Source organism: Tamandua tetradactyla, chromosome 9, assembly GCF_023851605.1.
Source record: "Tamandua tetradactyla isolate mTamTet1 chromosome 9, mTamTet1.pri, whole genome shotgun sequence".
In the NCBI taxonomy this organism is placed as follows: Eukaryota; Metazoa; Chordata; class Mammalia; order Pilosa; family Myrmecophagidae; genus Tamandua; species Tamandua tetradactyla.
This window is the reverse complement of record NC_135335.1, coordinates 22,234,570-22,247,054: the sequence shown is the minus strand read 5'-3', so window position 1 is coordinate 22,247,054 and position 12,485 is coordinate 22,234,570. Positions and strand designations below refer to the sequence as shown.

The 12,485-nt window shown below is 32.7% G+C and overlaps 1 pseudogene; it reads left to right on the top strand.

Moving 5' to 3' along the window:
• Window positions 1-10,318: 10,318 nt before the first annotated feature.
• On the top strand, window positions 10,319-11,263 carry LOC143645989 (olfactory receptor 8J1-like; annotated as a pseudogene).
• The last annotated feature ends 1,222 nt before the right edge of the window (window positions 11,264-12,485 follow it).

Sequence of the window (12,485 nt, the reverse complement as noted above, 5' to 3'; positions counted from 1 at the left end):
TTTATGTAAGTATTATTTAAAGACATACGCTTATTCAATCTTCTTTTCATTTTGTTTTTCTGGTCCTAAAATAGTAGTCAAAAGAAGTTGGAGACAAAGATTTATCTCTGTCTTCTTAAGATACAATAAAGTATTCTTTTGTTCCTTCTGTTATCAGTGATTTCTACAGTGGTGATCATTCCTTTTTAACTATGCCATCCTCCAACATATGTGAGACAGATGATTTTGATCAATTGGCTGTGGGTTTGATTTCCTTCCTGATGAGAAACATTGTGCCCTACATGCTGATTCTCATGGCCATGTTTCATATGCATGGATATCTGTTAGGAAAAATGAATTGATAATGAAGGGGGGGCAATAAACAGGGTATGTGGATCTAGATTGTAGAAATAAGAAAAAAAAGAAATTTAAGATATTTCATTGGAATGACCAAAAGATTTATTAGAGGTGATAGTCAAGGGAGAACATGATACATAAAGTGTATTGAAAGACAGAAGAGAAAATGGTAAATTTTGACGTATTTTCATATGCATATTTTCAATGAATTGGAAATATTGCACAGGAAAAATTACTCTAGGATAAGTTTTTATTGCTCAACATTCAAATATCTTTAGGTAAGACACTGTGTGGAAATGGTGCCTTTCATTAATAGAGGATTATAAATGGATGATGAGGTAAATTCTATTGAATGAATATACATTTAGCTGTAGTAACATATACTTTTCCTATTAATTTTCATTTAATCAACACAAATTTGGGGAGAAATGTTTGTATCATTTCAAATTCTTTCATATTTTGAACAAACAAACAAACCAAACATCTTCCTATGGTAAATACTTTCCTCATCCCAGTCACATCATTAAAGGAACTAAGTACAAGAGAAAATTCTCAACCAAATTCAATAACTTATAAAAGACAAAATTTAGGCAAAGTCAATACACAGTCTGATTTCCTGCTTGACTTAGTAAAGACAGTATGCTAACCCTAACATAAAAACTGGCAAATAAGGTGACTCCAATCACAAACATGTAAGTAAAATTTAGCATGATGCTGACAGTGCTCTATTTTTGATCCAATCTCCATATAGGCATTGAGCCTCTATTATAAAAAAAGTTTGAATTTTTATATCTAAATTGGAATTTTACCTTCATTTTCTGATAAATTAAATCTTATGTGACAGAAGTACAAAAATATACATTATCTCCAATAATGAACTAAAAAGAAACATCATCAGAAATACAGAATGATTATATATTTTGCCAAGAACTGAAACAGTTTGAGAAATTAAGGTATTCAATTTCAGAAAAGCTGCTCTAGTATAACAGAAAGGAGTACAAAATACTGTATTTGGAATATATCACCATTCATAAATTAAAATTAGAAATTTAGTTTTAATTTGGATTGCAACTATAATAGTATTCTATATGTGTCTTGAGTATAGTAATAAAATATGGCATAGTATAGTATAATGTAGCATAATATAATGTAATATCACAAAAATAACAGGACATCCAAAATAAAACCCACGTTAATAGATCTAGGGATTTGAGACTTATTACAGTAATAAAAAGGAAACCGAGCTCAAGAACATTGATTTCAGATTTCAAAAATGTACACATAAATGCATATGTATATTCAAACAAATATACAGTATGAACTAAATAGGCAATGTCTAATGTAAAATAACATATTGGGTAGATTTTTTCACTCATTTTTTTCCACCCTTTGTCTCTTGTAAAAAGTACTTCTATGAACATTTTCTTGTAAGTATTTGGTTGACGTGTCCTAAGTATTTGCTCAATTGTTTTGTGTATGTACTTAGTAGAAGATTTGTGGGTCACACGGTAATTATATGTTTAACTTTCAAGGGGCAATTGAATTGTTTCCCACAGTGGCTGCACCATTTTGGAAAAATACAAAAATGTACAAGAGTTCCAGCTTCCCCACATCATCTCGAACACTTGCTCTATTCACTCCTGCTTGTGCTTAGTCTACAGATGAAACCCTGGACAGATAGCCAGGAATCCTAACTTAAAAAAAAGTTACCAAAACATGCTCTTACCAGGATTCCTCCCTCTCCCATTGCAAAATTATTTTCTGAGTTTGTTTTACAGGGAGGTAAACTCAGCTGCTGTCAGAGTATGCACAGACATAGATTACTCTACATTCTTGTTTGCAGATCCTCACACTACAGCTTCCATTGGCTTATGTAAACTTCCTGATAAAAAAGTTATTTTAGGGTTTGCAAGCTCAAGGTAAGTGATTTACCTTGTTATCTACTGGAGTGGAATCTATATAGTTAAAATCTGTAATGATATCACAGATTAAAGATAACTGATAACACTCACCAGTTAATTGGGGCTTTTTCATGTCTTTATTTTCTGCTTCTTGAGCTTGAATTCACAGAGATACTATCTTGCATGGACACTGCACACTCAACAAATTGCCTCCTTACACATTAGTTTGAATAGGCATTTTCCGTATTTTAAAAATATATGTACTTATCTAATCATGCTTATTACTAAAATTAGAATTGAAAATTGTAAGGAATTAAATCAAAATGCAAACCACGGTCTCTTGTTCCCAGATTCACATTCTTCACTTATTTGTCCCCCTTTTTAATGTACTGGATTTTACTTTATGAGAAACATAAATTGAATATAATAAAAAAATATAAAGTTGCATTTTCCAATCAACTCAATTCTGTTTATCATGCTCTCTTCGACTTCTGCCCCAAGGATATTTAATATTATAAATAAATAAATTTTATTTTCTGCAGTTATGTTTTATATTATTCAGTTCAGGTTTAACAGTTTGGTCATGTATCTTATTTTCCCATACTTTATTTTATTATCATCATAGTCTTTGCATCAAGATACATAGAAATAATGACAGATTTCTTTTTAAGGCTTAGTATTAAATATTAAGTATATTTTCCCACTTTAATTTTGCATTACTCTACCAAGAAAAAAATTAAAATTCAGGTTATTTGAAGCTTAAACATACTTCCATGATCAGCCAGGCTACATAAAAGTTGGTAGCTTTGTTCTTGCTGCTGTGGCTGCATATTCAGAGTCTAGAGAGATGGGACCACATTATACTTGTGTGCTACAAAAATGCATGGCCTGTTATAAGCCAGTTTACAAAGTAAGGATGGGGATAAGGGAAGGACATTTTCTTTCAATAGCAGGATCTCTGAAGAGTACCAGTACATCATATTTTCCCAAAGCGGTTTGAGGAGGTGGTGTGCAAGTTTGAAATAGTATGTACCCCAGAAAAACCATGTTCTTTAATCCTAATCCAATCCTTTGGGAGCAGGCTTATTGTAGAATGGGGTATTTTCATTAGGTTCATTCCATGGAGATGTGATATGCCCAGATGTGAGCATGACCTTTTGACTAGAATATGTCCATGGTGTGGTGGCAGTAATGAATTTCTTCTATATATTTCATGGCTTCTTTATTATCTTGAAGTGATTTTCTCAAAGACTCCAAATTTCCATATAAAACAGGAAGCCATTCTGGCTTTAGGCTATTGGAGTTTGATGGGTCACAAACAGGATTGTAACATTTACCATGGTATTTGAAGCATCCAAGTTGTTCATTCCTTAATTTCATATCTTGGGTTGAGCCAAGCTAGAATTTTTAAGGAAATTTACTTTTAAGTTAGGGGTTACATTTAATAATAATAAAATAGAATTACTTCTACTATAAATGTCTGCTCTTAAAACAGAGAAGCCTGGACCCAATCTCTACATGTAAAACAAGATCCTCTTATATGTGCCTTGAGATCTGCTTCCTTACAGTATATATGAAGCATTGAGTACAGCCAAAACAAGCTTGTAGAAGAACACAGTTGAGGAATTTGCAATGATGATTTCAAGACTTGCTATAAAACTACAGTAATAAAAATAGATCAATGAGACAGAATTAGTGTCTAAATATGTCCACAGATTTAATCTCAACTGATTATCAGTTAAGAAGCCAAAGCAACTGAATCACATCCAGATTATAAATAATCCCTACAAATCAATAATAAAAAGATAACCCATTAAAAATAGACAAAATATTTGAATAGACACTTCACAGGAAAAAAAAAGAATGACCAATAAACATGGAAAAGACCTGGCGTCCTATGTCATCAGTGAAATGCCATTGCAGTATCAATGAAATATCACTTTTTACCCACTAGATTAGCTAAAGTTTAAAATAATGATATGGCCAAACACCAACTACTATTTGCAACTTCTGGAATCATCAGGCATTGTGGTTGGAGTAGGAAATGATACAACCACTTCAAAAACAATTTGGCAGTTTCTAGTAAAGTTACCATATGTCTCAGAAATCTTCTCAATTCTTACTTTAGCAGAATGAAAACATACGTGCATAGAAATACTTGTGTTAATGTTTATGTTAGTGTAATTCATAATAATCTGAATTTGAGATATTCTTACTGCCTTTAAACAGAAAAATATATTTAAAACTATGTTATATTCATAAAATCAATACTACTCAGCAACTAAATTGAATCAACTACTGATGCATCCAATAGCAAGGACAATAGCATTGAGTGAAGAAAAAGTAACCAGGCATAAATATACTAATATACAATGTACTAAGATAGTTACAATTGGTCTCTGGTGATAGAAATGATATTAGTTGTGGCCTGGGATATCATATGGGGGGTTAACTGCAAAGGGGACTTTCTGGGGTGATAGAAATGCTCTCTCTCTCTCTCTCTCTCTCTCTCTCTCTCTCTCTTTTTCATGGGTGAGCACCAAAAATGAGATGGGTGTCCTGCATGGGAACTTTGCTTGCTGAGCCACCGTGGCCCTCCTAGAAATGCTCTCTTGATTTAGAAATAGGTGCTTTCATTTGCCAAGTCTCATCCATAAACACTTAAAATCTGTGCAATTTGTGTGTAAATTATGCCATAATTTTTATTATTATTGCTTATAGTTTTTCTTTTTTTTCTCAGAAGCTTGTCCAAAATTTCCATGTAATATATACAAACCAAATTTTAAAGGTTATATCTTACTAAATGCGTACTTCTATATTTTACTAAATTTATACTCTATATTTTACTAAATAAGTTTCTGAGATATAGATTCAATTCAATTCCAGAATTTTGTCATACAGAATAATGGTCTTATGAAGATTTTTTGTTTATACATTTTAATGACTTGATTACTTTCACATAATTGAATTCAGAAGTGTATTATCTGCCCAGGGAAAATATATGTCCTTCTAACTGTTTTTTGAACTTTAGAGAGAGGGTTAGGATAATTATGTTCCTCTGTTCGTGGCACATCATCATCATCAGTAGGCCTGGCAAAGTGCACCTCTTTTTAAATTTATTTATTTCTTTTATTCCGCCATCCATCTCTTCTGCCACACCTGGATATGGTTAATGTGAGTCTGCTTGTTTTCTTATTCTTTTAAAAATGTTTGTTTCTGTTTCATGTGCATACATTTTTATTCCTACATAAATGGCTTTGTGCCATATATTTCAACTTCCATCTTTAAATTTAAGGTCAATAGGGGACATCTTATGGCAAACCAGAAAGGAAGTATTACTACAAAGTGTACTTAAGATCCACAAAAGAGAACTCTCTCAGGGATAATTCCTTTCTATATAATCCTATTAGTCATCATATGCATAATTTATACAGTATATATTATATACATATATATATATATATATGTAAAGCTTCAGTGTTTTAAAAAAGTGTCCCTATCTAGAAATCTGAAGATTTGTTCTAACCTAACAAAAGAGTTTCACTTTTAAAAGTTTAACTTTTTCCCAGTAGTTACCTTCTGTCTTTTTCTCACCACAAATACAAGATTAAAAAAAAGAGTAAAATAATAAGTTTATTGAATGAGGGTTGTTCTTTGGAAGACTATTCCTTCTTTTAACCTTTACTTCACCATAATCCTTTAAAAACTGGCAATGGTAGCTGTATTCCTTGAAGCAAAAGGGGAAAAACACAACTAAAGAAAGTGGCATAATGATTATATTATTTATACTTGGATCACTGCATAACTAAGTAAATATAGTTTGCCCTAGTTTGATTGCTAGATATTTGGGTCTTAGCTCTTCAACATGACATTTTTGAAGAAATTAATCTCTGAATACAAACGATTTTCTTTGTGAGATGCACTCAATCATTGTGCCTCTTAAATGCCATGGAGTTTGTGTCACTTCAATAATCTAGGCCTGGAGAGAGGTCCCAGCGTGTGCCTGAATGAACTCCTATGGGAGTTCCTGTTAAAGGACTAACAAGTCACTTGTGGTACCTTCTCTATGGAGGTAAAAGGCAACTGTGGATTCTAGAGTCACTGTGGTTCAGATATAGTCTCAAAGGTTTAGAAAGCTCCATCAACTCTCACTGCCTCGGTCAAGTACAGACACCCATTAAGAAGTAGAAGTGGATACTCTATTATAGGTAGGTAGAAAGTATTTATCTTCTCTTTTCATAATGGATATTCTAAAACCAGCAGCCTAAAATGATCCAGTTAATTTCTTTTTAGTTTAATCAAGTAATACAATTCTTCAACTCAGTTTTTTTCCCCAAAATTTATAGCTGTTTTGGAAATAGAGGCTGTCAAATATGATCCAGCTATGTATGTCTCCAAAATAGAACTGCCATCATTATGTCTTATGCATTTAGATCAATTATATCACTAATAAAACAATGGATTTTTGCACATTGAAATTGTATATACATGGTAATTTTAGAATTTTAACAAAAATAAAATTGCATATTCCATAGGATAGCCTGAGGGGTTAAATTAGATATGGATCTGAATTAGGCATGTACTGAAAGTGAGACTAAAATATAACTCAATTATCTTAAAAAGTAGTTCAGAGTGTATATTTTACATACTCAGCTTTAGTTACAGCCATTTGCCTACGAACAACCAGAGAGAACTAAGACAGAAGCTGGAAAGAATCTTACAATAACTAATGAAATTGTTAACGAAGGATTAACAAAAGAAAGTAGATGGGGGTATGCATGGATGGGAAAAAGTAAAGCCTTGAAAAGACAATTCATAGAAATTGGAAAATAACCCAATGTAGAGTTTTGAAAGAGAAATTAGATAAATGTTATGGCTGTGATTTAAAATGCTGTTTTTAAATGTTTTATTATTGCATTTTCAAATGAAAGTAGAAAACCAGCAACCTATTCAGGAGATTTCAGGAGAAAGAGTGGGACTAGTATAATTTGGAAACCTTCATACCAGCTGATAGTTGAAAACTTTGCCAAGCGAAGAAACAGTGATAATATGAAGGCTGAAGGGAGAATATTAGAAATTGCAAGTACAAGAAAGGCAAAATAAGAAAGATACCTGAGAAGGTACACAGAAATAAGAACCGATGCTTTGGGACAGAAGGGCATGCTAATATTTTAAAACTACAGGATTGCTCCTCAGTGGAAAGAGCTGCAGATTTAAGGGGCATATTATGAATTTTGTGTTACAAATTACAATCAAAACAACACAACAGCAAGGACAAAAAAACTTGACATAGTTGAAATAAATGTATCATCATCTAGCTTGACATTTCTCAACTATATGCATCATAATCATATCATGGTGTTCCAGAACTAAATATTAGCTTGTCTAAATGATTACTTAACTGTCTCATAAGCACCTAAAGCTTAGCATGTTCAAATGTTCATATTGATTGGCCCCAACTGTGTTAGTTTCTGGACTGTTAAAACAAGTACCATACAGTAGGTTGTTTTAAAAACATAGGAATTTATTGACTTCCAGTTTTGAGGCTAGAAGAAATCCACAGTTGAGACCTCGTAAGACATTGTTTTCTCCCCAAAGACTGGTGTCCTGGGGCTGGCAGCTGGTGAGCCTTGTTCTCTGGCTTTTTTGGCACATGAGAATACACAGGTGATGTCTTATCCTTTCTCCAGTTCTGATGACTTCTGATTTCTTCTCCCCCAAGTAGCTTTCTCTGTCTCTGTAATCTGGATTAAAGCCCAATCTGATTATATTAAATTGAAGTAACATCTTGAAGATAACTTATCTACAGTAAGATCCCCACACTTAACAAAATGGTGACTAAGACCAAAAACATGTACAAACTTGGGTACACAATTCAGTCAGCCATAGTACTTTAGCAATTTACTTTAATATCCAAACATTGTTTTGACCAGTTCCCTAATTTTAAAAAGCAAACATAAGTGTGCAATTCCCCTCCATCTACCATTCTTTCATGTATGTCTTACATAATTCATTATATTAATTTTGTTTAGAAAGTCATCTTGTTTCTGCTGCCAAATCTTTGCCAAACATTCCTTCTCTCTACCTCCAATTCCTTCACTTCGATCCAAGCTAACATTATCTCTCACCAGGAATCCTGCCTTAAATCATTTCTTTACTCTCACTCATGCCCTACCTTTACCCCTTTATAATTCTAAAATTCATCACTTTCAAAATAGCTAGAGAAATCTTTTTTTAATTTAAATTCACCTCATTTAAAACTTCTCAATGTCTTATAACTCGCTTAGAAAAAAAATACAAGTATTTATCGTGGTCTGCATTACCTGTTTCTACTAATTTTCAAGTTCCCATGTGACCCAGCCAGTTACACATGCCTCCATTATTTCTCCATTTAAATTCAACAAAACTTTAGTTTTCTAAAGAAAGAAATGCACCCTGCCTGGAATCCCAGAATGTTCTTCCTCACATTTATTATATAGCAAGTCCTTCTCATACTTTAGGTTTTATTCCAACTGTTATCCTCCTAGAAAAGCTCTCAATATATTATGTAAAATCATTTTCCCCAGGTTGTAATGATGTATATTCTTTTTTAATTCACTTATTGAACTTATCACAATATGTAAGTGTCTTGTTTATATGTTTCTTTACCAGATTTTTGTTTATCCCTTATCTCTGGAATGAAATATCCATGAGGTGAGGGAAAGTGATTTGTCTGAAGCTTGGACATTGCCTGGTGCAGAATGGGAATTCAATGAATACTTGGTAAATATATAAAGAGAATGATTCAAAGAAATCAAGAGAGTTAATGATGTTTGGTGGAAGGAACAAACAGTAATCGTATACTCTATAGCTTCAGGAATTATTTTGGTCTTATTTCTGTGATTCTTTTTATATTGTCATTCATTGTTTTTCCTATTGCAGAATTGTTTTCTATTTTTCTTTCCTTTCCGTTCTTTCTAGAAGAGAAAATGGAAGCAACTCTGGCTTTTTACAGTTCAGGCATTTCTGGTGATATATTCTTGACTCTCTGGAACTTATCTTCAAGTCTATAAATAAGAGACAAAGACAGGATTTCTTTGGAAGCACTGGAGCCATCAATTTTGCAGGTAAGGGACTATAAATGATTTAGTTACATTCAGTTAACCATTTTTAAAATAAAGAAATATAAGAAAGTATTTGGGCATTTTATTATAACATCCTCATTCTGGCAAATACATATACAAATTGTCATAGAAACACTGTAAAATAAGGGTGTTTATTATTATTAAAATTTCAAAATATTGTTTTCAAGTAAAATATTGAAAATTAAGGCTAGATATATTTTATAAATTTAAAAATTAACAATATGAAATTCTATAATAAAAAATGTTTAAAAATAAAACAGTAGAAAATATAGGGAATTGCAAGGAGAGAAAAAAATCATAACAGAGGAAAAGGAAGTAGTATACAATAAATCACAGTGGGAAAGAAGTACAGAAATGATAAGATTTCAGAGATATCTTTTTTAAGCTGAAAAATCAGTAATCGGAAAAATAGGTTTGCAGATATACCTTCCTGTATTCTTGTCTGCATAAATAAATGGAAAATAAAGAAAAAGGTAACATATGAATGACAGAACTGGTAATTTAAATTGTAGCTAGATGAATAAAGAGAATGAAGCAGGTTATGGGTAGAATGATCTATTATTGAGATATAGCAAGAAAGCTCAGGTTAAGAATCATGTGGATCCATATTTGATTTCTCTAGTATTTGTCACTCAGTGCCAGAGACTAAGATATTAACCATGGCTTCATTGTTTGCAAATTAAAACAGTCATAATTTTATAAGATTGTAAGGAAACAGACTTTCCCGAAATCTTGCCTTATGTGGAATTACATCCAATCTCCCAAATGATTGCAAAGTTTTTCAAATATAAAGACTAAAGTTTAATAATTGATTTAGAATATTATATAAGTTAGGGATATCTCATTTAGCTGTCTAGGAGTTGTCCAAGACATCTAAATGTCATCATAGAAAATAATTTTTGAGGGTTAATAACCACCTCTTTTCTTGTCCAAACAGATGAATTTCCAAACTTTTACATGGCCTCTGAAAATTTCACATGAGTTGCTGAGTTTATTCTCATAGGGATTTCAGAGTGTCCAGAGCTCCAAATTCCTCTCTTCCTGATATTCCTCATTATCTATGGGCTGACATTGGCAGGGAATCTGTGTATCATCATCCTTACCAGCATTGACTCTCAACTTCAAATCCCTATGTATTTTTTCTCCGACATTTAGCTATCATCAATCTTGGCAATTCAAACATACTTGCCCCTAAAATGTTGATTAATTTCTTGGTAAAGAAGAAAACCACCTCCTACTATGAATGCTCCACCCAGCTGGGTGATTTCTTGCTTTTTACTGTGACTGAGATTTTCCTGCTAGCTGTGATGGCTTATGACCACTATGTGGCCATTTGTAATACCCTGCTCTACATCATGGTCATATCTTGTAGGATCTGCTTCCTGCTGGTATCTCTCACATACCTCTATAACTTTTGTACAGCCATAGTTGTTTCATCATGTGTATTCTCTGTGTCTTATTGTTCTTCCAATGTAATCAATCATTTCTACTGTGATAATGTTCCTCTGTTAGCCTTGTCCTGCTCTGATACATATTTCCCAGAACAGTAGTCTTTATTTTTTCAGCCAAAAATCTGTTTTTCTCCATAACTATGGCTTCAGTATCCTATATCAACATTGTCTTGTCCGTTCTAAAGATGCATTCATCCGAAGGAAGGAAAAAAGCCTTCGCCACATGTGGTTCACATATAATGGCAGTCACAGTTTTCTATGGGACACTGCTATCCATGTATTTGCAACCTCGAACTAACCATTCATTAGACACTAATAAAGTGGCTTCCTTATTTTATACCCTGTTGATACCATGCTGAATTCCCTGATCTATAGTCTGGAGAATAAAGATGTGAAAACTGCCGTAAAGAGACTCCTGAAAAATTCAAGTTCTTCTGTTAAATCAATGTAATTTTAGAACCCTTTAATAAATGAAGAGATTGTTGAGGTAAGCTGCCATTATGCCACAGAAAGTCAAAGTGATCAACATGCCCAAATAACATGCCAGAAATACTACACTGGATTCTTGAGCTGTACTGTTTGCCACTGTAATATGTTGCACTTTCAGTAAGTTCTGATTACCTGTGAGCCAAATTATAGGGTTACAGGCAAGCATGGGAATTAAAAGCAGCTAGAATTTGAGGAAAATTGAATTTAAAAATGAGATGAAGTTCTTGAAGTTGTATGACTAATAAGTAGGGCATTCACTAGCACTGCCCAGGAGTTAGAAGGTAACCAGTTTGTGATAAATATTTCTAGTAGTTGAGGGAGATATACACTTAAAAATCAAGTAAATTTGAATAGTGCAACAAAATATGGATGAGAAAAACCAATCTTATTCTTTGTCTTCTTTCTTACCTTCTGTCTATGGACAGTTGGAAATAGTTAATTATAACATTGCAAAGTACTATAATAACAGATTGCTAAAATCCTTGTTACCACTAAGTTAACTAAATTGGACTAAGTATATTCAAATAAAATTCACTAAACTTGTCAATATATACATTTTTTTACATGGGGAGGCACTGGGGATCGAACCCGGGTCCTCTGGAATGGCAGGCAAGTATTCTTGCCTGCTGAGCCACCGTGGCCCACCCTGAACTTGTCAATATTTTTTAATGGAAAAATTTAACCAATGGTATTTAAATTTTGAATTCTAGGAATCAGACTACAATGGAATTATTTTATTCTAATTAATAGAATTTATGCCTTTTTATGAAAGATATAAGGTACACCATAAGTAAATGTGTTTTCATGTTGTTTATTACTTGCTTAATAGGTTCATTAGATTTTGAAGATTTTCATTTCTCTGTACTTGAAGTATCAGTCTTGTTTATTATGTGTAATAAATGTGTTGGATTGTGGCATTCTTAGACTTGTAAATGACTATATTCAGGAAAGTTCTTAATGTGGTAAAAGGAAAAAGTTTATTTTGATTACAAATTTTCTATTTCCTGATCAGCGAGTGTTCACCAGTATCTATTCTAAAACTTTGATTATATACAGGTGGTCAGGCTATATCCTGGACATAAAAATAGAATAACCAGATAAAGATGAATGAACCTTATATTTAATGAGCTCCAGAGGTAATTATGACATTGAATTTGAGTGACAATTTTTGAAAAGTAATCAAA